Here is a 26,346-nt window from a genome sequence, read left to right on the forward strand (position 1 = left end):
TTTATTTAAAATAAAGGTTGTTATGCTTGACTGTAAACATGCTGGCCCATCCCTCCCTCCCACCCTCTTCTCATGGCAGAGGGCTCAGACCACACAGCAAGCTGGGGAGCAGGAGGCAGAGAAGGCCATAGGGAGGGCTGGGACTAAGGTGGCCCAGGTGTTGGGAGGGGAGAGGGACCCAGGAACTCAGTGCCCTGCTGAGCACACCTGGGCTGGGCTAGTCCTAGACCGCACTGGCCCTCAGCTCCGAATCCTTCAGCATATAAACCCGCAATCGTAAAGACGGCGTCAACGTCACACGCACACGCATGCGCAGTCAGCATAGGGGCCAGGACGGCACAGATGGGCCCGCAAACCCTGCCTCGCGGGTGTCTGCCTCTGTCTCTGTTTCTCTCCTTGTGGGAGGCAGGCAGCAGTCCTAGCGGAGGTGGGAAGAACTCCAGCTGTGAGTCACCTTTTCTATTTGAACTAAAAATTCTTATCTGCCTTTGTCCTCTTTCTTTCTGGTTCCACCTGACTTCCTTCCATTTTTTTCAGTGCCTGAGCCGTTTTGGGTGGCCTGTAAGAACCTATGAGCTCCCCAGAGAAGGGAGACAGGTGTGGATGGGGAAGAATCTGGACTAGAGACAGGTCTGGGGACGCTGCGTTGCAGCTCTTTTGTGAATAGGTTGCTGTGGCCACCATTGGTGGCCCCAACCAGACAGGGAAGGCTGTGGTATGCAGGGTCAGAAGCAAATAGGCAGGAAATGTTTTGTGATAAGAGGCTTCCCTTCTTGCAAGCTCTCCTTAAACCCAGACCCAGCTGTCAGACCCCAGGGCTGCAAGAGCCAGCCTTTGGGACTGTTGGAGGAAGGGGCTGCATTTGCTATGGGGCCCTCGGGGGCAGGGGGGAGGGCTCCCCAAAAGGCAGCACTTGGGGATAAAAATGATCCTGGGAACCCAGCCAGGCTGCCTTCTTTTGGGATCAGGAAGTTCAATCATACTTCGTAAGACCAATCAATCTCTTAAGAAAAAGAAAAGAAAACAAAGTCCTTTGGTTTTTTCAATGCAAGTTGCCCAGAGGGCAGAGTGGGTCTAACCACTGCTGCCCTCCCCCCCCCCCCCGTTTCCTGCTCTGGGTTGGTGCCACCTGGAGCCATTCATTAATATTAAGCAGTAAAAATGGAAAATGGAAGAGTGCATCCATGAAGTCCAACCTGGGGGCTCTGCGAGGGAATCCATTCCGGGGTAGTCTTCTGCTGGGGATGGAGTCTCAGGAATGTGTGTCACGCAGCCGTTCGCGAAGCACGGTGCTCCCCAGACTCCCAACTGTCTCCTGTTTGTTCGAGGCCCCCATAACTTCGCCATCTGTGGTTGACTTGGACAGCTCACAAAAGAGCTGGAAGGGCTGCAAAGGAGCACCCCATGGATGGGGGTGAGGCTTTCGGCCTCCTGCTATTGTATCAGTGCTCCTTCTTAAGGATTAGCGGCTTCTATCTGTCCCTGGGGGCTGCACTGTAAATGCCTGTGTAATGCTAATTTGTGGTTGGCAGGAGATTGATTGGGAAGAAGCTGAACAATGGCAGGAGGAGGCTGAGCTCCCCCCCCCAACTTCTGGAGCCTTTGGGGTGTGTGTGTGTGTGTGTGTGTGTGTGTGTGTCTATCTTCTAGAAAGAATGTAGCACAAAGGACACAGAGAGGATGATTGAAGGAGAGGACGGGGATGAAGTCACTGACAGAGTAGAGTCTGAAGCACCCACTCAGGGAGATTTTTTTGGGATAAGTGATGTCCCATCACTTTTGCTGTATTCTATTCGTTGGAAGCAGGTCCCACAGGTCCAGGCTACGCTGAAGGGGAAGGGATCACACAGGAGGCAGGAATCGGCAAGAGCCATTTCAGAAGCTGCCTGAGACACAGTGCCTGGTACATAGTAAGTGCTCAGGAAAAGTTGTTGGTACTGGGTCTAGTGACACTGTCACTGTGTCTGTGAGGTGTGTTACTTCGCCTTCAGTGGCCCGGCCTCTGCTGTCCCATCTTCACCCCTCTTGGAATGGCTAGGTTTTCTTGGAGGATTTTTCCTCTGGCACTGTGAGGTTTGTGACTCTCTCTCTGGGTATGAGCTGGCAGACAGAGGCTAGACGCTTGCTCACACGAACACTGTCTCTCTCACAGCCTCTTTGTGACCGTGTGTGGTCTTGCATTGTGGTCAGCGTACAGATATTCTAATTTCCGGCTCACCTGCTCCATGGAGGATCTGATTTCTTCTTGCGTTTATTTTTTTTTCTCTAGCAGCTTGTGGACAGGTATTTTGGTCTGACCATCTGGTAGCCATTCACCTTTATGATGGCTCGAGAAAGGAATTAATTTCACTTGTTTCTTTAGCCATATCTGCCTCCTTTGACAGTAAGTTACCTTTACCACCTCTTAAAATTCTTACTATGTTGGTCCTTCTGGTACCTAGGGGGCTCTTTAGATCCCTAATTTTGTGCAACTGTGTCTCCTTCTTTGGTTTAGCTTCTCGTGCCTTTCTTTTCGTACCAAGGTTTTAAACAACCTAGATACACTTCTAAAGCGTACCTCTCCGCACCCATGGCCCTCTGAGAGATGGATTCCACTTGACTAGGCCAGGCCAAGAGTCATCAGAGAACAATCAACTGAAAGAGAGAATCTGACCCCTGCCCCAGTCCTGTCCCTTGACTGACTCCTCAGGCCTTTAACCTAGTTCTAGTGGGTAATGTGGGGAGGGCAGAATATGAGAAGGTAGAGCGAGAATGAGGTGGGTGGAGCCTCTTCATTCCCTCTGGCTTTGTATTGAGTGTCTCAAGGGCCTACAGTCTCCCCGGAGACCTCTAGAAGGTGGAGAAATCAAGGATTGGTTTTCTGCTTGACAGATGGAACATCAAGGGCTTCTGTTCTGGAGCCTCAGCTTAGCCTACCATGTTCTGCTGTATTTTTGTTGGAAGGAGTGCTGGCAAGGCGGTGGTATACACTGGGCTCTCTGGCCATAGAATATTATGAACACTTATGACAAGTGTCATTATATACCTTGCCTGAAAATGGTGCTGTGTGGAGGGGATGGTCAGAATGAAGCCAACAACTGTCTTCTGGGGTCTTAAAAGTCCTTCTAGCACCATTCATACACTAGTCTCTAATTGGTTAATAGACATGGTTGTCATTTCTAGGACCTCTTGCTCTAGTGTAGTGGTCAAGAGTTCGCACTCTGGCCAGTTGGGCCTTGGTTTGAATCTTAGTCCCTTCACTTACTAGCTCTGTAACCTTAGTTAGCTTCTCTAAGTCTCAGTTTTGACCTCTGTAAAATGGGCATGTGATGGTTTCATTCTCATAGGGTTGATATGAAAATTATACAAAGTAATAAATGTAATATTATATGTAACATAGGGTGCCTGGTGCATAGTGATCTCTCTTTTTTTTTTTTATTTATTTGAGAGAGAGAGAGAGTGCACAAGCGGGGCGGGGGGTGCAGAGGGAGAGGGAGAAGCAGACTCCCTGCTGAGTAGGGAGCCTGAAGAGGGGCTCTATCCCAGGGTCTTGGGATCATGACTGAGCCAAAGGCAGACAGTTAACTGACTGAGCCAACCAGGTACCCCGCATAGTGAGCTCTTAAAGTCTTTTTTTTTTTTTTTTTTTTTTAGTTTTATTATCTTGGCCCCTAGGACCTTCCAACAGTTGAAGCCTCCATTTTTGGAGTTTATCATGCTTGTTATACTGATGGAGACTGTCTCTTTCTGTCCACCTCCCTTGCATGTTGGGCATCTCATGACCCTTCCATCAGTCTCCCTCCCGGATATCCTTTCTCTGGGACCTTGACACCCTTTCCCTGCAACCCCCACTCCTTGCCCCTCCTAGCATGCGACTCAGTCTCCACGTCCCGTCAGCTTGTCTGAGGGGCTGTGGGACAGTCCAGCTGGGAGGTCTCCCTCCCTATCATTAATGACTTTGTTGTGAACCTTACTGAGGCACGGAGGAGAAATGTAAAAAGTTCAGACAAGTTGTTATTTGTCATCCCTCTCACTCCTCCCCCCGCCCCCATTAACGGAATTTAACTCACTCCCTGAAACACAGAATTGAGTCAAAACCCTTTTTGTCTACAGACATAGAGTGGACTTTTCACTTGGCTGGGGAGCTGTGCTGAAGAAACTGCCCAGGAGGCCAGACAGGATGTCTGTGGTGGGTCGGCTCTCTCAGGGGGAGAGGAGGTGAGATGGAAAGGACAGACAAGTGTCAGTGTGGCCTGAAGCTTCACGGTGATCCCAGGCTTTGGCCACAGCCACTCCAGGCCAGAAGCTTCCTCAGTTTCTACAGAACAGCCTGGCAAAGCAGTGCCGCAAGAACAGCTAGTCTTTCTCCTTTGGAAACTGGCACACTGGTTTCCATAGTAACAGGACTCCCCCATTCTGTCCTCTCTGAGCCCCATCTCAGAAGCTTTTTGGCATGGATATCAAGGCTCAGGATGAGAGGATGAATCATCTGCATACTTTATCCAAAGGGAACTGGGCTCTCTAAGCCCAAGGCTCTCATGCGATGTAAATAGTGAAGCCGAAGTCTAGGATGTCAGGGTGTTAGGGAGCTCGGCTGTGCTTGCAAAGCAGGAATGCTGAGTCAGTTGACGGAGGCAGATTTTGATGAGTGTTGTGAATTACTGGTTTGGCATGGAACATGAAATGGCTTTGTACCAAATCTTTGGCGAGGAGAAAAGGGCTGGCACGGGCAGAGACCCCCGCTGGCTTAGGTAGAGTGACGGTGTCTGTGAGCTCCTTCTCAGAGATGTGGAGAGCTTGCACAGTCTTACAAAATCCTTCCGAGGAGGGAGAAACTTAGAAGCTGTCCCATAAAGAGGGAGGAGGGTCATTTTTCTGTCTCAATGACCCGTGGATAAAGCCTATTTCTCAGGACAATAGAAATGAGGGGTCTGAGAGTGGGGAGGTGATCTTCAGGTTGGGGGGGGCTATGACATATCTTCAATTGGAGTGAAGAAAATTTTCTTTTCTGATTATTCCAGAAGAGGACAAAGCTGACTGGATGGTGGTATGGAGGCTGGCTGTAGAAGAAAGAGAACAGTGCTGGGAGTTCTGCAAGCTGATTGGTTACTGGGTGAGCTGAAATTTACTTTGGGAAGCTAGCTGATCATTGATACGAGTCTTATTTTTCACCGGAGTTATTTCCCTGTCTTTAGGCATTCATAACAAATAAGGGGAGAAGAATAAACAGATCTCTACAGTTTTTATACTGGAAAGTCCTGTTAATCTCTTTGTGATTTGGGCAGGTGGGTGAGAGATTCCTGATTTCCTGATTCCTCCTGTGCCTGGAGGTTTATATAGAAAAGGATCATTGGGGTAGACTTGAAACGTGGTGCCCATGAGTGGAGACTGTACTCCAGAGGCCATGGAAAGAACTTCCTTCTGACAGCTGGAGAGGGCCTTCTGTGTGGGTGGGTGGAGACATAATCCCTTTTATCCTGGCTTTGGTTTGCGTAATTACCTCTTTAGCAATACTGTTCATGGCTACAACAGGTGTCAGGCTTTGTAAGGCAGATGCTGAGAGCTGGCCAATATCTTTGGTCATTCCTGACCTGTAGGATTGAACCTTCAATACCATGAGGTCTTATTCACCATTGCAGTCCCTTGTCCTGGGGATGACAGATAGGGTGTTGTGTTCCTTTCTAGTAAAAGTCCAGGAGCCAGTCGGGAAGGGCAGACTGTCCTTCTAAGTCCCCAAAAGAAGCTACAGTGGAAGAATTGGGGTGGCACAGGGGATGGAGACCAAGGGGATTTGTCACCGCCTTGAAAAATTGTCCTAGACATTTGCAAGTCACAGGAAGTTAGAGGAATAACAGCTGGATTCTTTTCATCACCTTGGCCTGCATATTATCTTGAGATAATGTGTGCTGCACTACACTTTTGAGAGAGTGTAGAAATATGGGAAGTGTATGATAGTGGGAGTCAGGACCCTGGCGTTTTAGACTGCTCCTGACCAGTGGTGGGAGTCTGGGGAAGTTGCTTTGGCTCTGGGGTCTTTCCAGTTTTCTCCCCTGTTGGTGGGGGTTGGGAATGTGGGCGGACAGGGATGAGGTGGTCTCTATTCTATGACTCACTGGGCCCCGCAGCATGACCATGTCTTACATACACAGCCAACGATGTTGATTGCTCTCAGCAGGGCTACACTCTCCCCTCCCCTGCCTCCACAGCGGGTTATCATGCTGACTCGACTAACACAACCCCCATCTGGACGCAGTCCAAACGCCAGATGTGCCCCCGATTAGTGTCGGTCTGGGGAATGTCTCCATGACTGAAAGGTCAGTGTCAGCTGGAAGTGCCCAATGTGGGTGTCTGCCCCCCCACCCATGTCAACTGGGAGAGCTGACACTTGCATTATCTCACTGGCCAAGGAACTTGGCTGGGGCAGCATGGGGCCGGGAGCTGGCCAACTTCAGGAGGGCCTTGTTTTACTTGCCTTCCTCCTTTGCTCTCCGCTAAAGGACAGAGTGTGATTTTCCACTTGGAAGAGACTCCCGGGGTGTGCAAAGAGGGAAGTCCTGCTGGTGTGTAACTGAAAACACTTTGTTCTCCTTCAGATCTGCAACGTGCTCGTGTCTCTTCTGATTTTCTTATGGCGGCCGTCACCTCCACTATGGAAAGAAAAATGAACGGTAATGTTGTGATGGGCTGGGCTGCCATGTTTTACCCTATTTACAGGTCATTTTAAGTATCGCTTCTACACTTCAGACGGGCTTTCATGTTTAATTTCACTCGTGTAGGGCTATGCGAGGCTTTCCTCTAGGTAGCAATGAAAATTAAACACAATTGAGTTTGATGTGGATCTTATTGATTCCAGACCCATTTCAGTAGACTGTGACACTTTGGCGACCTGCAAATTCTACACACTAGAGTTCATATTTTACACAAGTGCCGGATCCCCAAGCCACGGACTCTCATTCCTCCCGGCAACATCCAGCTCCCAGCAGAAGACAGAGACCCTGTCAGAGGACGAAGACTCCTAATGAAGATGCATTACAGGTGATATTTACGGTCAGCCCCTTAGGAAAACAGAAATGATTCATGAATAATTTCATGGAAGTCACACCAAAAAGAGAGTCATAATTTTCTCAAGTCCACGTTGTGGCCACTTGCAGTCCCACAAGTCACCACAGCTTCACTTCAAAGGGATGAGGCAGGACAGGGGAAGAGGCAGTGTGTTAACCTGGCTTGGGAACTACCACGTAATGAAAACTGCTCAGCACCTATGATTGATTGCGTCCGGTCAAAGCAGAGCTTCTCTTCTTCGCCTGTTACTGGAAGGCTGAAGTGGGCTCTTCGGCTGGTGGCCGTGGTTCTCCCGGCAGAGCCATCGTTCGTTATAGAAGACCCCCCCAAGCTAAGGGAAGGATTGGTGACAGAGCAAGGCGGGTGGGTGGGTTCTGGCCGGTCATTGGTTTCAAGGCCCTGTGTCCATCTTTTCTCTTTTGCCACGGAGCTGGGAATGCGAGGCTTTCTTCAGGCCAAAGTGGGAGAGAGGGAATTTTTACTAGAGGGCATGGCCTTCTGAGGCAAGGGAAGAAAGGATCTTCTGCCAGCAAGGGCAGGGAACAGAGGGGAGTCAGAACAGCTTGTGGAGAATGGTATTCCCCTCTGGGGGTCACAGGGCCACTTGTAAAATGACGTCGCGATGTTGGTCCACATCCAAGGTTCTCAACCTTGGCTGTACATCAGAATCACCTGCGAGGCTTTTACAATCCCAGGGTCCGGGTCCCAGCTCATAGCAATTACATCAGAATCTCGGGGACGGGACCCAGGCCGAGGTAGTTGTCAGGGGGCCCCGGATGATTCCAGGGTACATCCAGGCTTGGTGATCATCCATCTAGGACTTTGCTAATCAAAGTACGGCCTGGGGACAAGCAGCGGTGGTGTCCCCTGGGACCTGTTAGACGTGCGGAATCTCAGGTCCCACCCCAGGCCTACTGAGTCAGCATCTGCATTTTAGCAAGGTCCCTGGGAGATCTTAAGTCTGTTAAAGTATGAGGAGCTGTGGTTCTCAAACTTTGCTGCACATTAAAGTCACCTAGGGAGCTTTTAAAAACCCCAGTGCCCAGGCTGCCCCTCGTACCAATTAAATCAGAATTTCTGAGGGTGGGATGCAAGCATCAGTAGTTTTTTATTGGTTCTCTGGTGATTTCTGATGTGCATGGTACTCAACCCTGGCTGCATATTAGAATCACCTGGGGAGCTTTTAAAGCTCCAGATACTTGAGCCCTATTTTCAGAAATTCTGATTTAATTGGTCTGGGAGAGGCTGCAAAAAACTTCCTAGGTGATTCTAATATGCAGCCAACGAGAGCCCCTGTTCTAGAATGTTCTGCCAGCTTCACTGAAGGGGCAGCCAGGTTGAAAACCTTGCTGCAAGTCAGTGGATCCAAGAACAGTTGAAGGGAAAGACCAACCAGACCATGTCTAGACTTATCTGATCTCAGGGCTTTGATATTTGATCTCCTTACGTATGACAACCACTATACTTTTTTTTTGAGTTCAAATATTTGTATGCTTTACTTTTACTTTTTTACCTTTTCTTTTCTAAAGTTTGTTTTGAAAAATTCAACTTCAGTGCAGCCAAATGAAGGGGCAAAAGCATTGGTCTACATCTGGGCCACAGGGGCTAGGAGCAGCTGAGGAATCAGGTGGGACGGTGGCAAAAGAGGTCAAGATGGAGAACTCGGGACGGCCGGGGCCCAGCTGAAGCGTGAAGAAGTACCCTTGGGGACAAGAAAGAGGTGAGCCGACTGTGGTTTCTTGTCCCCTTTGCCCTATGGTACCCCCTCTCCACTTCCACCATGGCTGTGGAGTTAGGTATTTCTTGAGTAGGGATGTCAGAGTTAGCAAATAAAAACAGGGCGCCCGGCTAAACTTGAATTGCAGAGAAGTAATTAATTATTTTTGAACATAAGTATGTCCCAGGCACTATTTAGAAATACTTATGCTTTCTTAGGAAATGATTTGTTGCTTACCTGAAAATCAGTTTTAATTGGGTATTGTGTATTTCATCTGACAATCCTACTTGATCGACAACCCTAAATTCTCGGTGTTGGAAAACCTGCCCTCATGAATGCCCTCTAGGTCTGGAGGGTTCTTGCTGTTTGAGGTGAGGTCCATGTGTGTGGGTTTGAGCCCTGTCCCTGGGAGGTCTGCCCTCCTGGGCTCTTCAGGGTTTGCTCAACGTCCCAAAGCTAGCTCTGGCAGGGATGTGTGGGGAAGACCCGGTTCTGTGGACAATATTCCTGGACTTCACTTCTCTGGACTGCTTCTCTGCAGTTTTTGGTGTCGAGGTGGTTCCTGGGAGGTCCTCAGAGCTACCCTCTTCTCCCAGTCACTTGCCCAAGTGAGGCTACCCAAGCCCAAGAGAACGGGAGTGGAAAGGCATTTTGGGCTGGAGGCGACAGTGTGGAGCTCAGGTAACTCAGACATATGCAGGGCGAATGCAGCAGCGTGTTTCCCAGTCCAGCCACAGCTCGTCCCTGAAGCTGCTGTTCCACGTCTGAGCCCACCGTGGCTGGCTTTCAGCAGAGGCTGCTCCACGGAAACACATTCCGAGTCAAAGGTACAGTTTTCTGTTCCACTCAGCTGTGGAGCAGCTCATCCCCTGCTGGCTTTGGAGCATGTGGGGGCTCGCCGGGGGGAAAGGGGGACACAGAGTGGGAGAGAGCCGGCTGCTGGTAAGGGACACACACATTCGAGAGATGTGCAGGATGAGAGATAGAGATGGGGGGGAGAGGCAGGGAGGGATGGAAGGACAGAACTGGTTAGGTAGCTGGGGACGTTCAGCAAGATGCAGGCTGATCAGGAAGGGCGTCCTCTGCTCATTCCTCTAGACTGTCCCACTACAGACCTAAGCTGGTGCTGGTCTCTTCCCTGAAGCAGAGAGTCTCGATCAGCTAGCCTCAAGAGAAGCCCAGGAGGGCTCCGCGGGCTGGAGAATAGGCTGGGCCAAGATCTGAGGCCGTGGCTCACTTTCTGTGGGTGCTCCAGAAGGTTGGGTGCCCCTTTGTGAGGCTTACCCGCCGGTCAGACTCCGCAGACATTGTTGAGGCTGGAGAGCTGGGATGCCCCGTAGGACTGCTCACATACAATAGCTACTGTTGGAAATCCTCTCCATCTCCCTCCTGACGCCACCTTCTTCCTAGAATAATAAATAACCGCAGGATAAATGAAGGTCACAGACTTGGCTTTGTGTTTCTTCTGGGATTCAAGTCATGGGAAGTCTGGGCTGTTCTTTGTCTCCTTCCTGATGGGCTCCAGTGTGGAGAGCTGGGCTTTCCAGCACATCTTCTCCCATAGGCACCCGAGATGTGGCACGGGGAAGGCTCTCCAGAGAAACCTCAGTAGCTAGTGGCAAATTAAGATGATAAATGGTTTTTTTTCTTCCCTGGCCACTTAGTTGAGGACAGAACAGCCAGAAGTTCTGTGGAAGATTGGGAGAGAAGCCAAGGGAAGGGAGGGAAGGAGGACGGAGCTGCTTCATAATAGGACAGGTCTCCTCAACTCACACTTGGCGGGGGCCCCTCCTCACATAGGATTGGTCCTAGTTCCGATTTTGTTGAGGGCTGGGCATCTGAGCAAGAAGTTGGTTTCCAGATCAACTGTACTGACTGGTAGGTGGAGCTGGGCCTGGGTTCTTGCTGACTATTTGGGGTTTGGCTTATCAAATCTTGGCCAGAGCCTGGCTACTAGCTACAGGCCTGTTTTTTAGGACCAGAGTGTACTTTCCTTGGAGACTGAGAGGCCTGGCCACTGGAAAAAGAGTTGGCCTGCTCCCGTGGGCCCGCAGTTCACTCTGGATCTAATTCAGAAACAGCCTGTTGGCAAAGTCCTAGGTGTTGTGGACTGTTGGACAGTGTGTCAGGTCCTGGGAGCCATGGAAGATGGGCTTGGATGACCACTGGGGCCAGGCTCACATTCTTATCTCAGCTGTAGGGAAGAATGGTTTGTCCCATGGGATTCCTCTGGGGCTGGCACACATGGCAAGTTCAAGGGAATGGGCTGGTACAGGCCTTGCTGGTCAGATCCCAGCTGGCTCTCATTTGTCCATCTTTGACAGACCCGGGCTTGGCTGGAGGGCTCTGACTTTCTGGCTGGTTGAGTGTGCAAAGAGCCAGGGCCCAGGAGAGACTTGTGGGTGAATGCGAGTGGGATTGTGGAGTGCATTTCTTCCCATGGAGCCAAGGGGGTCTGAACACCTGGCTAGTGTGTGTTTCAGGGGTCAGGTAGGGAGAGCTCAGAAGTGGGGGCATGGCTGGGATGATTGATAAAAGAGAAAGGGTCCAACTCCTGGTTAGCCCCTGCTCTTCCTCATCTCCTGGCCCCTTTCTTCTGCCCCTGGCTGGCACTTCTCATGTTCTGGGACAAGATCTAAATTGAGACATTCGGGAGCTGCCAACCTTCCAGGTCCAGGGTGATCACAGGACTCACTGGCTCCCCAGCTCCTCTCGGCTTGGCCCTTGTCCTAATCCCCACCAGTGCCTGATGCCAATATCTGGCTGCCCACTGAAGTCCTCTTTCCTCATGCCCGTTCTGGGCACTGTTTGGAGGTGCTGAGACGGCTCTGCATGTGTGTACATGTGTGAGTGTGTGTGTGTGTGTGTGTGTGTGTGTGTGTGTGTGTGTACATGGCCTCCTTGGACATTTGACTAATCATTTATTGGCCCCGACTAAAGCACAGATTCCACAGTCCTTTCCAACCCTGGACTTAGTGGTTGGAGAAAGTGTCTGAGCATAACTTATTATAAACAGCCTTTGGGCCCAGCCTCTGATGCCACTCCTTTGGAAGGCCTTCTCCCAGGACCCCGGCCCTGTGTCCCTCCCCTTCTTTGGGCTCTTAGGGTCCAGAGAGCGTGCCTGGCTCCACCCAACTATGAGTTCTTCTGCCCTGGTCTGGTTCTGAACAGTTCATCTGTTACCTTCTCCCAGAGCCCAGGCTTTGGAGTCAGCCAGACCCAAGTTCAGATCCCGACTCTGTTGCTTACGAGCTGATAACCTTGAGCCAGTTGATTTCTTTGCGACTCCGTCTTCTCATCTGAAAAGAGGGCTAAATACGCCTCTCTGGGCTCCTCGTGAGGCTCTGAGAGCTCACGCAAATGAAGCAGCTGGCACAGGCCCGAGTTTTTGTTCTTTACTCTTCTCTCCTCATGGTTGTTGGAACAGAGCGGGGCTTGTGATCGGCACCCAGAAAAGTAGTAGTGACTGATTAATGATTATGGAGCCTGCAATTATTGGGATGAAGTCCCTAAACAGGGAAACAGCTCTAAGCAAACCCATTAATTAGGGGCCTGTTTGCAGTTCTTTTGTGCTGGCTTGTCATGTGTTAGCTCAAGGAGGGCTGGGTACCCCCTACCCCCCCAGAGGTCATTCTGGGAGAATAATGACCAAGGGGAGGCTCCGGCCTGAGGTGTGCAATTCCCACCTACTTGTGACCTTCACGCCCACCCTCCCCTCCCCACCCCAGAGCTGCTGCAATAAACAAGTTACCAGGTGACACACAGCCCTAATAAAGACGGCCACTGGCTTTAGGGTGGCGTTAAGCCTGAGCTAATGGACTTTGCCAGGGAGTGAGGACTGCCTGAGGCGCAGGACTTCTGACCTGGAGTGACCTCTCAGGCCAGGGGAAGCCAGCGCCAGCAGCAACTTTTTGAGAAAAAGGAAGATTTTCTTTTCTTTTCTTCTTCTTCTTTTTTTTTACAAAGAAGAAATGTCAAAATGGAATATTACAAAAATCATGTTATAACTTACATGTTTACATTTATCTGATGAGCAAGTTTAAGCCCCAAATGCGATATAACGGTTATTCCACAATAATTTCAGTAACAAAAATATTAAAAAAAAATTTCATTCGTTTATTTGAGAGAGAGCACAAGTGGGAAGCAGGGGGAGAAGCAGACTCCCCGCCGTGCAAGGAGCCCAACGTGGGGCTGGATCCCAGGACCCTGGGATAGTGACCTGAGCCGAAGGCAGAACCTTAACTGACTGACCACCCAGGTGCCCCTCAGTAACAAAAATATTAATTGTTGTGTACTGCAAGCAGGCAGGTGGTAAGATTAGCTAATGGGGTAGATATTGAAAGTCGCATGACAGACGTCTGTCTGTCCCCGGGTCAGCCCCCACCACACTCCAAGGGGCTGGTCCTGTGGGGCAGCTCGGAGCCCAGGGCCCTGGCTGGTGGTAGGCTCTGTGGTCCTCTCAGAGTTGGTGGGGCCCTGGTGACAGAGACTCAGGGATGACCTCATTCTCCTGGGAAACTAAGGTTCCATTCACAAGCCACAGACCCGTAAACAAGAGGCCAGGCCAGCTTCCTGCAACGGCTGTGGCCCGTATGCATCCGTGCTGTGTCGGCACTGACAGCCTGTATGCAGTGGGTGCCAAATAAATACTCTAAGGTCACCTGCCTCAAGCACGGTCAATGTGCTTCTGTTCACTTTTTGGAGGACCGTTGCCTTCCCCATTGGAGGGTAAGCACCATGAAAACAGAAACTGTATCTGACTTTTTTCCTCTCCTGCATCCTCAGTGTATAAGGGCTCCACAGATTATATTGAAATACATTGAATCAAAATCTTCTCTAAGAAGTGCCCCGATTCCCACCCAGACTGAATTGGACCTCTTTTCCTAGGCTTTTGTCCTCTATTTCAGGCATAGCATATTATGCTGTAATTATATTGTTTTCTTGCCTTTTTTCTGCACAGGCTGTGAGCACTCACTTGGGATCCCAGGGACCCCGCATGGCCACCGGCGCAAAGAAGGCGCTGACCACAATTCTTTGGCAGGACTGGATGAATGCTTGTGTGAATGAGTTTGCAGGGCAGACAGCCTCCCCACCAGTCACCCCAGGTCCAGCATGCTTGGAAGCTACATTTCCTGATGAGTGTTTTCCTGTTTTATGAATCTTTGTCTGTCTCTAAAAGCCCATGTTCCCTTCTGGTATCAGGGCACATCTGGTTGTTGGTGCATGTTGCTTCGTTAGAAACTCTTAAAACAGCATGAAATTGTTAGCACGTTGCTCCTGCCTGCCAAGCTGTTCTCGAGACTCAAGCTTTGGTGGATTTGGTTTTCTGTTTGTTTTCTGTTTTCATGCAGTTTAGAAAATTGGTCTGTGACAACCTTGGGGGAAATAAGCCTGCCTTGAGCTCTGCCAAGGAGAGGGCCAGCCTGGGAAGAGGGCTGGGGGTGGCTGGGGATCAGTGTGGAGAGGCTCTGGGAATCCTGGCTTGCGTGTTCTTTCCTTTTGTTTTGGATTGGACGCTCAGGCTGATTTGATGTGTGGAGAGAAGGGTGCCCAAAGGAGGGAGGGTGGGCCTGGGGCTAGCCTTGTCTTCTGTGGGTCCTCAGAGGGAGACCGGTGCAGATTAGTACAGTGCCTTAGGGTTCCAGAGGACACAGATATGCTCTCTGCAAATAAATGCCTGGGCATGGTAGCTATGAAGGAAGATGCCTCTTCTGGTACATTTGATTTCTCTGCTATTTTGGGGTGTGGGCAGTGCCAGAAATCAGCTTTTCCCACATGGCCCCAATATGCCATGCCCCCTCCCCATTCTCGGTAGCTCTCGTCTCTTGGCAGATTTCCTTTCTGGAAGTAATCTCATCTGGGGAAAAGTCTGGGCTGGTCTCTTTTCACCTTGGGTGGCAGTTGTTGTCATTGCTGGGTATGTAGACCCCGCCAACACTGCTCCTGGATGGTCAGTCAAGACTTGGGCAGGTGGGAAAGGGGCAGCTAGTACCCCCAGGCAGGAGTTGGTTTGACTCCTGACAGTGGAGATGGGACTCAGAAATTGTTCTGTGGTAAATGCCAGTCACAGCGTCCATGCCTGCCCCTACACCCTCCCCAAACACTATGCCATATCTTTGGTCATCTTTCACTGTTATTTAAGAATTTTTCCTTTCATCAATTTCCACAAGAGTGTAGCCTCCATTTCAGCCTCTAATCTCTCCTCAGAGAATGGTTCTAGGCTGTGCTGCTGCCTTCTGAGTCTTTGTGAGCACATCAAGATTTCTACTCTGGCTCTAACCTCCTGAACAAATCTCAGAGCACATCATGGAGGACCCCACAGTAGGCATTCTGCCTCCTTATTGCCCTGGGACTCTGAGGCCTTCCTGCGCATGGTACTCTGCTATGGACTGAATGTTTTGTGCCTCCCCCTGCCCCAAAAGCGTCCCCACTATAATGGTTCTAGGAGGTGGGGCCCTTGAGAGGTGATTAGGAAGACAGCCATCTGTGAAGGAGGAAGGGAGCTCTCACCGACACTGAATCTACTGAAGCCTTCGCATTGGAATTCTAGCCTTCAGAATTGTGAGAAATCGATGTTTGTTTTTAAATCACATAGCCTGCAGTACTTTTGTTACAGCGGCCCAGATGGGCTAAGACAGACCTCTAAAGTCTAAGTTCTCGCAAGGAGCCCTTGCTTATGTGGGATCTGCAATGTGCCAGGCACTGACGATGGGGCTTGGATAGAATGCCTGGCCCAAGCTATATAAGCCACAAGTGACACAGTGACAAAGAGACATTGAAATCCTTGTCTGTCTGATGTCAAAGTCCTTCCTCGTTCCTCTGCATGAGGGGATCATGAGCTCAGGAAGGGCAGAGAGTAGAGTGCTTTGGTGGAGGGTGTATCGCCCTGCCCCCAGCCTCATCCTTCTCGTCTCACCTCATTCCCCAGCTCAAAGCCAGCGGGAATGCTCTTGCTATGAACTAAATCAAAGCAAAATTCTCTTTGTTTTAGGGAACTGGGTTTTAGGGAACTATATTAAAATGGGCCTTTAATTTAAAAAAGGTAGAGGAAGGGAGAGAAGTACAAAAAGAAACCCCTGGAAGAATTTATAAATTTTGAATTCTCAACGTTTGGTAAAGGCTTAAAGGCACGCGGGGCCATATTTCAGCCCGGCCCCATCTTAAGGGTGTTCTAGTGTGGCTCCCTTCTAGCTACAGGAAATCCTTCCTCTCTCCCCCTTTTCTGCTCTCGCCTCGCCTGGAAAGGGTTTCAGGCAGGTGTCCCTGTCATGCCCTTAACCTAGACTGGGGTTCCTGAACTGGAATCCATGGGGCCGGTGAATTTCCAGACATTGAATGAAGAATGTGATTGCATTGTTGTCTGTGCTTTTTTCCTGGGGAGTGGGTTCACAGATGTAATCAGATTCACAGAGAAGTGGTCTAAGGAGACCCAGAGGTGAACCTGACACTTCCACGTGAAAAGTGTACCATAGAGCTAAGCGCTAGGACAAGTTTTGCTCTAGGACAAGTTTTCTCATCCTGTAATCATTTTTCTATACCTGCCACCGTTAACACGTTTCTAATTTATTCCATTTTCATTTTATTGAAATGATTCCTACCTGGATCAGGTCAGCTCTGTGTACATATTACAGGAAGAGTGAGTTCATTAATCCGTTTCTTTTTTCTCATATGGAACAATCAGTTACTGTTCCTGCCGTAGGAGATTTTCTCCGGTGTCTGTGATACAAAGAGAATGTAGAGAGACAGAGGGAGAAGAGGGACAAAACCTGAAAGGCATCTTTACTGAGGGTGAGTTCAAATGTCCTTGGGGGACAAATGGAGGCAAGTAGTGGGGTCAAAATACCCTGATTCCGTGTCTCTGCCATGTCTGGGAGCAGGAGGAAACAAGCCCCGTAAAGAGCGAAAAGAAGTTGCCACCACCCCGTGGGCAGGGATGCCTTTACCAGGAAGGACACAGTCAGGAAAATGTGGACAGTGAATTTGGAAGACGCCTCTGAGCAGTCTCCTTCTTCCCATCACCCTAGTGAGACCTTAGTAGGACATATCATGAAGTCATCCTTGTCCGTCACGTCCTGTAGAGTTCCCTCCATCATCATGTGACTTAGGATACTTGCTCTCCCTGCAGTACCAGGGAGCTCCTGGCTCGGGTGGCAGAGACCCTCAGAGCGATTCCCTAGCTTTATAAACGTCTGTGCCACTTAACCTTACAGGCCTCACTTATTTATTTGAATAACTACTGTAGGATAGTGTTGGTTTTTTTAAAAAAAGAAGTTGTGTGGTACAGTGGAAAGAACATGGGTTTGGAATCAGTCAACCCTTGCTCGAATCCAAAAGTGATGCCACCTTTGCTAAAAGATAAATTTAAACACTGTTCTTCCTTCCTCTTCACCCAAGGGCAGGACACAACCAAGGATGTTTACTGGTGTATTTTCTTTCACTGTTTTATATGTAGCAGCTATGGCAAGAGAAGCCATGTAAGAAGGACACAGGAAGGCCATTGGACTGTTTTGTACTAATCTAGGCATTAAGCCTGTCTATACTGGGCTTATACTTGGTCCAGCCCAGCTCACCAAAATAAGTGTTGGGCTAGGGACCCAGCTAGAATAAAGTTTTCCTAAGCCTAGTATGGTTGGGGTTTAAAAAAAAATTTTTTTTAAAGATTTTATTTATTCATTTGACAGAGGGAGAGAGAATGCACAAGCAGGGAGAGCAGCAGGCAGAGGGAGAAGGAGAAACAGGCTCCCCGCTAAGCATGGAGCCTGATGTGGGGCCCGATCCCAGGACCCTGGGATCATGACCCCAGCCGAAGGCAGGCACCTAACTGACTGAGCCACCCAGGTGCCCCAGATACAGAATATTAAAACACATTCTCCATGTTTCTCAATTTTCCATATATTTTTTCTTTTTCATATGTTAAAAATGTCCTTATTATGTTTGTGTTATATTCTGGATGATTTTCTCAGATCTGTGTTTCAACTCACTGGTTTTCTCCACAGCTGTGTCAATGGATGATTTAACCAGTCCCTAGAAATTGTTTTTTTTTTTTAATTTGATTGATTATGTTTTTCATTTTTAGAACTTCATTTCAATTCTTTTTCCAACCAGCTCTTCTTTTCTCACACTGTTCTGTGCTTGTTGTATAGATTACATTCTTCTTCTAGCTTTAGAATGTTTAGGCAAACTTATTTTAAATTCCTCTCATAATACTCTCTGTTCAGGAATCCCTTTGGATTGATTTTTCTCACTTTTAACATTCGCATCTTGCCGTGTGCTTTGTAACTTTGACTCATCCTCAGCAGGAAGTATCTTCTGCAGATTCTGTGTATTCTCTAGGACTAGGAGGTTTCTATCCCTCTGATATAGTTTCTGCATTCTAGAATTCTCTTTTCTAGACCAGTTTAACTTTCTTTTGTTGATGTTGGCTATCCCTGGTAAGAAGTCTGAGAATTTAGGTTTTATCCTAGCATTTACAGACTAAGTGCTCCAATTTCATTCATTAAATCTTTTTTCTTTCCCCTTGTGCACACCCTGGGGTGGCCAGCCAGTTTCTCTGCTATAACCTTGAGTAGTAGGAGTTTTTCCAGTGGGAGGGGGTGATCATCTTTTCTAAAGCAATTTCTATCCAATTTCAGTTCCTTGTGATGGAAAGGAACTGTGGCCTTGTTTTTGTCTCTATGTGATATCAAAGGCCCCCTAAGGCACGTTTCTGTGTGCAGATGAATCACCTGGAAAACTTCTCAAAAAGGAAGATTCGGATTTAATAGGTCTGGGGTGGGCCTGAGATTCTGCATTTCTAATAAATTCCCGGAGATATTGATGGCGCTGATTTGGGAACTGTGCTTGAAGTGACAGAGGCCCCCAGCACGACTCTGGTCAGTTACCTCATGGACGAAGTGGCTTTACCTCTCACTGTTCACATGCTCTCTTTGTTTTTGAAAACTGGAAAGTTCCTTCTTGAGAGTCCTTTCAACCTTTGGCTATGACTCCCAGGCTCTTTCCATTTCCAGTAAAACTCCACTTACCCAGTGTTTTAATTGGGACAAAGCAAGACTGTAAGATGGGGAAAAACCCAAAATAACTGAGGCTTAAACTAGATGACTATTTATTTGTCACTCACATAAAAGGGTCCAGAGTTAGGGAGTATAGGGCTGTATGGTGGTTCCACAATTATCAGGGACCTAGGCTCCTTGCATTTTGCTGCTCTGTTTTCCTTGGTGTGTCACCTTAAGGTTTAAGATGGCTACAAGAGCTCCAGCCATTACATTCACATTCCAACCACCAAAAAGTAGAGATAGATTAAGAAAGGCAAGTGTTTAAAGATTTCCTAAAAGTTACAAATGTCAGTTTTACTTATATCTCACTGGCTAGAACTTAGTCACATGTTCACTTCTAGTTGCAAAGGTGGCTAGGAAATGTATTATTTATTCTAGGTGGCCAGATGCTAGCTAAAAACTGATGCTTCTATTGCTAAGGGAGAGGGGAATTGATAAGGAATAGTCTGCCATCATCAGAATGTAGTTTTCTAGAATCTTAAGGCATTCCCTTAGTCTTGAATCAGAAAGGGGGTGGGTAGTGGATGATTGCAGAGAGAGGAACAAACAACCTCTTTGCAAAGTGGCAGCCTTGGAGCTCCAGCAACCATGACCACAGATTTTTGAAGAAGTATTCCAAGAGGAAACTATGCCCTCTGATGAGTCTATTGCACAGGAGAGCAGAATCTTAACTACCTAGTGATGTCTATAAAGTGTCAGCATTTCCCCTCAAAGTCTTGCCAAATCTGCCAGAAATAACCAGGTGACACAAGAGAAAAGAAAGAAACAGAGAGATCCTGATAAGCTGGAGCAGAAGAGACTGGAGGCAGGAGCAGACAGCCTGTGACATGGGAATCAAGCCAGTCTGGGAGAATGCAGAGGAACAGCCACCCCACGGGTCAGCAGTGGAATGTCTGAAGACCCAGACGTTTCTCCAGAGCGTGGGTGCCTGTGTTGGGATGGAGTCAGGTGTGGGGACGGGTGAAGGGAGAACGAGCAAGAGAGAAGACCCAAGAGTCATCGTGTCACACTTCAGAACCGCCAAACAGGCTCAAGGGGCACTGGGCAGTGTGAGTCAGAAGTCTCAGAGTGGGCAAGGGAAGGTAATTTTGGCATATAAACATCTATATTGGCTTCTGTGGTCAGAGCCCGACCCGAAGACTGTGGCCTGTTATTACGATCATCTCCAGTCACCGAGGGAATGTTACGCTTTGTAACATTATATAATGCATATTAGCATATTAGGGACTCAAAGAAGTTCTGTGGTAAAGAAAAAAGACTCGTTTTGGCTTAGAGATTTGTACTTTTTTTTTTTTTTTTAAACTCTGGAGCCCCCTTTTCCTGGAACACCAGTGAACCGCCTCTTGCCCTCATGTCCCTCACAGCACCCTCTAGAAAATCATGCCACATATGAGTGAACCAGTTGCTTGGGAGAAACACTATTCTGAGTATTAGATTCAGACGGAATTACCCCTGAGGATACTTAATAACGAAAACACCCGTGTGATGTAATGAACAATGTCTTCAGCAGCCTTGTTACCCCAAATATAATGGTCCTTTTCATGGGACCAGGTCTTGTAATTACATTAAAAATATGCTGATGGCATCACACCAAGAACAGGTCAGCAGAAGCAATCCTGTTGGGGCCAGTGTGATGGACTCCAGGTATCTGTGTTGTGGTTGCTCTGGAGGAATCCTGGGAGTGGTGTTAGAAAATCCGGAAGCGTGGATGCACTGCTTATCCTTGCGAGTAATCCTCTCTGGTTAGTGTTTTTTCTCAGCAGGGCTTTTAAAAAAATAGTGACGGGGCATTCCCACTGTACTTCCCAGCGGGACCTAACGGGCAGCTCTTTCTGCTGTCCTCTGAGTACCTAGCCACATGTCCTCACTGACAGTTGAGTATGGGGGGGAGGTTGGCATCCCTTGGGAAAACGGAGCCCTCCTATCACTGGCCACCAGCAAGACCAGGACTCTGTTCTGGAGTTGCCTTGAGCCCATTCCAGGGCATAAATGGGTGGACAAACTGGGCCCCCAAAGCCTACCTCATTTGAACATGCTGAAGTAATGCCCATAGCTAAGAATGTTGAAGACTGGTATAACCAGACTCTTGCCACAGCCAAATAAAATCTTGGCAGAACACCAGGGCATGCCTGGCTTTGGGCAACGCTACTGTCAGGACCCTATCCAAGACAAACGCTATGTGAGTGCCAAGGTAACGAAATGAAGTAACTTGTACTGGGTTGTTATTTATGAATCGGTTAAAATGTGGAATGTTTCTCAGAGATAACATGTTTAGTTTTTAGGACAGTTGATCTGAGGGCTTTCTGGAAATCATTGCCTAGCATGGCAAATTTCTTTTCAGGTCACCTCTAATTTGAGACAATGAAACATCATCTAAGTTATAAGAATGCTTATAATAATATATTTTGTTGCTCAGCTTGGTAGCAGGGGAGTTTGGGATTGGCATCTTGGATATCCAGGAGATCCCTAGGAAACAAGCTAGAAAGAGATGATCCCAGAACACATCCCTCTAAGACCCGTCTGTGCACTTTTTACAGCCAGAAATGGAACCCCACTGCCATGGATGGTCATTCCCATCTTTCAGAGGTGTTCTAGATCGGTATCAACCATCCAGATCCTAAGTAGGCATCTAGGCCGGGTCCACTCCAGGTCAACAACAGTGGCACATAACCTAATCTGCTCTGGGGACGGAGTGTGGCCGTGGTCTGGGATAGGATAGCTGCTTCTGAAGCTTGCATGCTCCCTAATGTGTAAGAATTTGGTATTTGCTGAAATACCCATTTGGTGTGCTGACAGGGCGAACCTGGTCTGGGGCAGGAGCCTCTTCCTAATGGTCTCAAGCATTTGTATTCTGTTTTCCATCAAGGAAGTGAACAGAATCATCGATGTATGTGTATACATGAGAAACAGCTCCTCCCCCAAAGCCCACTCCTGATGCTAGTGAAGGAACTGAAGACGTTTAGGAAAGGAGATATTTGGGAAAAGTTAGAGTGGAGTATCAGTCATACACGCATATGCACGTCCCTGGGTAGTAACATAGCGAGCAATGGAATGTGGCATTGCCAATATGGGGAGAATGGCTAGATTATTCAATGAATGATATTGGGACCATATTTAGGAAAAAATTAGCTCCCCCCTTTCCCGTCATATATAAAAATCCATTCTGGATGGAATAAAGAGCTAAACAAAATAAAATCTCAAACAACAACAAAAACCTTCAAAATATTTGAAGAAAATACAAGTGAATATTTTATTTATCTTGGAAATAGCAAAGAAAGCCAGAAAGGAGACATTTGTTATAACTGACTACATAAAAATAAAAGATTTTGTCAAAAAAAAAAAAAGACACCATGAACAAAATTAAAGGACAAATGACAGCCTAGAAAAGAGTGTTTGTAACCCATGTAACAGACAAATGGTTAATAACCACAAAATAACAATGAAAAGGCAAACAACCCCATAGAAAAATGGACACGGAATAAGAATAGGCAATTTGCATTAAAAAGTTAACAGTGAGATGTTTTTTCTAATCATCAGATTGATAAAAACTTGGGAAGACTTAAAATACCCCGTTTTGAGGGAGTGGGGATAATTTTGGGTGGCGCAGGTGTCAACTCTGCCCCTGGTGGACAGCAATGTGGCAGAGGCAATCCATACTTTCAGTGCATGAGTCATCTAACCCACGTAAGCATCTGCACACGCGCCCAAAGAGGCAGGTCAGAGGATGGATTTTGCAACATTGTATGAGGAAAGATTTAGAAACACCTGAAATAACCTTCCATAGGGATGTCTCTACTATGCAACATGATGCACCACTTAAAAGGATGAGGAATGTGCTGGCACAGAGAGCCCTGCTGGACACACAAGAAAATGCAAGTTGCAGCACCACGTGCATGGCACGATACTATGTCATAAGGGTCTCCAGGCAGGTAGATACAAAGACAGGTCTGTAAGAGACAGGCATGCCAACTGCGCGCGCGTGCTGTCTTAGTGGGGAAGTGCGATGGGCTGGGGAGAAGACTGGTCAAGGGCAATGTCTACTTTCTCCTCTACCTACTTGTATGTTGTTTAACACATGTACACACACACACAAGAATGTGTTCCTGTATTACTTGCGAATTTAAAAAACCAAGAAAATCACACACACACAGAATGGGATGTGACATGACACAGTAGGCTTGGACATCTGGCGCGAGTGATTCTGTCATTCTTCTAGACTGTCACTCATTCATTTATAAATATTTTTTTAAAGATTTTATTTATTAATTTGACATAGACAGCCAGCGAGAGAGGGAACACAAGCAGGGGGAGTGTGAGAGGAAGAAGCAGGCTCCTAGCGGAGGAACCTGATGTGGGGCTTGATCCCAGAACGCTGGGATCACGCCCTGAGCCGAAGGCAGACGCTTAACGACTGTGCCACCCAGGCGCCCCAATTTATAAATATTTTTGAGCTCCTACTGCGTGCCTGGCACAGAAACTAGAGAAAGTGGTCTGTAAGACGATTTCAGTGAGTGCTCTGATTAGTAATTGCAATAGTCAGCTTGGGGTGCCATAACAACATATCATAGACTAGGGGCTTCAACAACAGGAATGTATTTTCTCCCAGTTCTGGAGGCTGGAACCTGAGATCAGGGGCCAGCAGGGTTGGGTTCTGGTGAGAACTCTCTTCTGAGCTTACAGACAGCTACCATCTTGCTGTGTCCTCTCATAGCAGAGTAGGGTGGGAGAGGGAGGGAAAGAGTGAGAGAGGAGGAGAAAAAGGAGGAAGAAAATGAGGAAGAGGAAGAGGAGAAGAGAGCAAGAGTGAGAGAGAGAGGAGAGAGAAATCTTCTTCTTCTTTTTGTAAGGCTACTAATCCCATGAAGAGAGGGCCTTCTATACCTCATCGAACCTCAATTACCTCTCAAAGGCCTCATCTCCAAAGACTGTTATGTTGGAGGTTAGGGCTTCAAACTATGAATTTTGGAGGGAAAACAAACATTTAGTCCATAACAATAGTATCTCCTGTAGGGTGTTACAAATAAAAATTAGAGGGAGACATCAAGGAACAATAGATGTGCAATGACATAGTTAGCTCATCACCTGCAGAATGTACAAAGAGAATGGAACTGTTGACACCATCTTGTCCATCTTGAGAATATAAAATGGTTGAGGCAGTGAAGAGGGAGAATCGATCAGAAAGGAGATTTCTCTGGAGAGAGCTGTCGCAGTGCTCTGACTCCTTCCCTACTGTGTGTGTGTGTGTGTGTGTGTGTGTGTGTGTGTGTGTGTGTGTAAAAGATACACAAAGCAGATAGAGACACCATCCACTCCCTCCCTTCCCAACACAGCTTCCAGCCTAAAGCAATGTGGAACAAGGAGGAGGGAAGAAGGCACGTTCTTAAGTTTAATTATTATATAAAAATGGATGTTTGAATTATTGAATTAGGACTGTGTTTGTCATTTCAAGTGACTTTGTGTGTCAACCACCCAAGGCTGAACTAAAAAGTCATGGACCTACAGGAGTTTTTTTTCAGTGGTAGAGGAAGACTACCCACATGGAATCAGGTTTAAAGGGATAATGGGAAACGAAAATAAAATTGTGCTTTGATTACATCATAAGTCATGCATGGTCAATGTACCGGTTACATATAATTGCTCATCAAGCAAGAGGAAAACTGTAGAGTCAGTGCAAAGCGAGGGTGATGTGCCGTGCCAGGCTACATGCAGGATACCTGTGGCTTTTCGTATAAATGTGATTCTTGAGCAGCCAGGAGTCTGTCCAAGCCTAGCTGTATTTGTGAATTTGGAGATTCACCAAGACCCCTTGCGGTACCCCTTGCAGATGCCAAGGGTTTACTATGGTACATTTTGGAAGGCTTTCCACTGAAAAATAGCTAGTTAAAATTATGCCTTGGCACCTCAAGGATTAGCCTCCATTTATCCAGAAAATAAAGCTGTCAGGTTGGAATTTACTGCTATAGTATTTTGAGATTCTGCAAAACCATTGTAGTCTCTGCAGAATCATGAAAGCCTCTCTAAAGGCTTGGAGAAGGTGTCTAGAAGACCTGCTAGACCAGCTGGCCCACGGGAGAATCTTTCCTGGCATTCCCTTCCCTTCTTCTTCTTTCAAGATGCAGCTCAAATGTCATCTTTGTGAAGATTTCCCCATTTCTGTGGCTATGTCAACTACTTCTCTGGGTCCCAGCTGAACTGTCTACATACCTGCTAATGCATTTGTATCACTTGGCATATATTTATTTGCTTATCTTCCTCCCCCACAAGATCTTCTGCTTTGTGAAGGTGAAAAATACTGCTTTTAAGATGCACATTTCCCCTTCACTCAATTACATTTCTGAAACTAGAGCAGTTTTGATCACATGTCATAGTTTAATTGGCAATATATTTTCTCTGTGGTACATAATTTCTTTTAGTGGTACCTCGAATAATGATATGTCTCACAATCAATGGTGACTTAGAGTCAATGAAACATGGCATATCTAATTCACCTTTGTTACCCTGAACTGCTAGTACGCGGCCTGGCACATAGTAGGTGCTCTGCAAATGCATGAAACTAATAGACGTTGTAGCGACAGGTTTCACCAGCAGTAGTCACTGATCTGAGTGATTCTGGCACTAGAGAGTAAAGCAATAAGGTGCAGACTCGGAGGCCTGCAAGCACCTTCCAGAATGTGGGAGGGGATGTATTCATTAAGGGAACCCCAACTGCTGTAACAACAAGATTCCAAATGACTTAATGGCTCAAACTCAGAAGAAATTTATTTCTTGCTGACATTAGCTGTCCAGAGCAGGTGCCCCTTTTCTGTGGTGGCTGTTCTCAGTGGGATGTGTCAGGGATACACGCTTCTTCTATGTTGAGGTGCCATCATCCCCCAGGGCCTCTTATACCAATGTCTAGATGCAAGGCATGAGCAGGAGGTGGGAAATGGAATCCTTCGCTGGGCATCCAGTTCCCAGTAACAACCCTACATGATGGAGTGGGAGCATGTGTTTTGGTGGGCAGCTAGCTCCCTCTACCATAGGGAACCACTGGACTCTCGCCTCTGTCAGGTAGGGTTGTCTGCTTCTTGTTGCGAGTTTAATTTTTGCTCTGATTGCAACTGTTTTAGCCAATAATTTCTTAGTCACAGGAGACAGAAACCCAACTCTGACCAGTTTTAGTAAAAATGGAAACAATCCAGGAGCTGAAATAACATCAATCACCTTTCTCTCTCTCCTCTTTGCTTTTCACTATGCTGGTCTTAATTCGGGAGCAGGAAGTCTCTGCACAATGGAAACGAGAACGATGCCTTTGCTTCCTTTCAGCCCAGCATCTTAGGAGGAGAGAGTTCTGAATCGTGGATCTCTCTGAATCCCCCTGAAAGGACTGTTTGGCCCTAACTGGGTCACATAAGCACTCTTCCACCAACAGCTGGGTTTTGGGGGGAGATGGCATGTTCTGGGTGGAGAGCTCGGCAGCCCCCCCAGAATCACCCAGAATGAATGGGGACAGAGGCAGCTCCTAACAGGAAGGGACAAGGCACAGATAAAAAATGA

General features: G+C 47.7%; 1 long non-coding RNA gene across 8 annotated transcripts in view; it reads left to right on the forward strand.

Annotated features, from left to right (window-relative positions):
* The first annotated feature begins 331 nt into the window (after nt 1-331).
* Nucleotides 332-26,346, forward strand: part of LOC123799799 (uncharacterized) — a 59,226-nt gene continuing 33,211 nt past the window's right edge. For 2 of the 8 annotated variants that reach the window (XR_015725270.1, XR_015725275.1), the window contains exons 1-5: nt 4,095-4,197; nt 5,001-5,092; nt 6,573-6,647; nt 6,833-7,014; nt 8,571-8,761. This is a non-coding gene — a long non-coding RNA (uncharacterized LOC123799799). Of the gene's footprint in view, nt 446-4,094; nt 4,198-4,505; nt 4,731-5,000; nt 5,093-6,572; nt 6,648-6,832; nt 7,015-8,570; nt 8,762-9,299; nt 10,197-26,346 lie in introns of those variants that run through there. The other 6 variants (XR_015725274.1, XR_015725273.1, XR_015725272.1 and 3 more) reach the window with 6 other exon arrangements.

The sequence above is a fragment of the Ursus americanus genome, chromosome 7, assembly GCF_024610735.1.
Source record: "Ursus americanus isolate L20-20 chromosome 7, mUrsAme1.1.p, whole genome shotgun sequence".
Taxonomy (NCBI): Eukaryota; Metazoa; Chordata; class Mammalia; order Carnivora; family Ursidae; genus Ursus; species Ursus americanus.